General features: G+C 34.1%; 1 pseudogene; it reads left to right on the top strand.

Annotated features, from left to right (window-relative positions):
- Positions 1-1093: 1093 nt before the first annotated feature.
- The window catches only part of LOC116000518, an 8965-nt pseudogene continuing 8471 nt past the window's right edge, over positions 1094-1587 (top strand).

Here is a 1587-nt window from a genome sequence, read left to right as displayed (position 1 = left end):
AGTAGGATTTGTTGGCGGGGTGGGAGACGGGTCAGGCGGTTGAGGATGTAGTTGGGGCGATGGTGAATAATGACTCAGATTTGTTCCGACGGTTCTTTCCATTAACGTTTCGAAGGCGATTGAAATGTGCGCGTGTTTGAACTCGAGCAAGCAGATTATGCGGCAGAGTGTGATGGGGTTTCTAAGGGGGTTAGGGTACAATGTGGCGGTTTGCAAGACGAAATGGGAGGGTTTCGGCGGTATCATCGACACTGTGTGAGGCTGTGAGAAGTAAATGATTGAGGAAAATGATTTTTTAAATTAAAATAATGAAATGACAATTTTGCCTTTAAGTTAAATCAGTCGTCGAAAAAATAGTTAGACCATCACCAATAGTCAATTTTGTTGAGTTCTTTCACGATTTTTTTAATCAAAGCATCCAAGGTGGAGGGGAGAGAAATAGGAAAGAGAGAAAAAAAACAAACCATCCTGCAATGCACGCGCCTTCGGGGTGCGTAACTGCTATTCTCAGTAATTTTGTGTTTTTTTTGTTTTTTTTAGTATTGATTTTGTTTGTTTTTGTTTTTGTTTTTTCTTTTATTCTACCTTCTCTTTCCTAATCACACCAATAAAAACTCCTCAAAAACCATACAAAAAATCCATTATTGAGGATGGCCTTACTAGTAACTAAAATTTTGATCGAAAAGACCAAATGTGGTAGGAATTTAAAAGTCATAGGATTAAATCTAAAAATTTTAATAATCAAGGATTAAATGTGAAAATGTCAACTAATTGTGGGGCCAAAAGTGAAAATAACTCAAATATCGGCTATGGAAAATTTTCGGAGTCGGCGCCGCCTTAATTAAATTATACGGAGTATATTTTTAAAATTTTAAATTTTACTCCGTATTTGTTTACAGTTTACTTTCCTAAAAATTTAAATTTAATCCGTTAAAATTTAAATATAATCCGTTATGAGTCGCCGCCCCTTATAAATATTCGCCTCATACGCTCTCTCCCGCATTTCTTTCTGTCGTCGCCCTACTTTCTCCCGCGCCACAACTACAAGGATCCATCTTCCGCCGGATACGGGCACTGGAGGAAGATCTACGAATCGAATTCAATGCCGACACTCGCTTTTGCAACTCAACGGTATTGACTCCGACTACGGGACAGTGCCGAGCAGCGGCTGATTTGGACCGGTCCCGGATTGATTCTTTGGAAGCTCTCGTTTCTATTTTCAGTGCTCATTGTATATTTTCATTTTTCAAAGTTCATATTACGATTTAATGTTATTATATTTTAGGGAACTTTTAGTGTTTTTCTTTATACATTTTAAAATGATTTGCTTTTTTCTTTTGTGTGATTTTTAGTTCTATTATTTTACAAAATTTATTTATTCCTTTATAATATCTTGGGTTGTTGTTGTTGTTTTTTGTTTGTTTGTTTGTTTGTTTGTTTGTTTTTTTTTTTTTAAAGTTTATGTTATGTATTTTTAATGTTCATTTTATAATATACTCCGTAGTACTTTTATTTTCTAAACAGTTTTTTTTTTTTTTTTTTTTTTTTTTTGTTTCGTTTTTTTTTTTTTTTTTTTTTTTTTTTTTT

Source organism: Ipomoea triloba, chromosome 1 (genome assembly GCF_003576645.1).
Source record: "Ipomoea triloba cultivar NCNSP0323 chromosome 1, ASM357664v1".
Classification (NCBI taxonomy): domain Eukaryota; kingdom Viridiplantae; phylum Streptophyta; class Magnoliopsida; order Solanales; family Convolvulaceae; genus Ipomoea; species Ipomoea triloba.
Note: the sequence above shows the minus strand (reverse complement) of the source record. Positions and strands in the feature narration are given on the sequence as shown.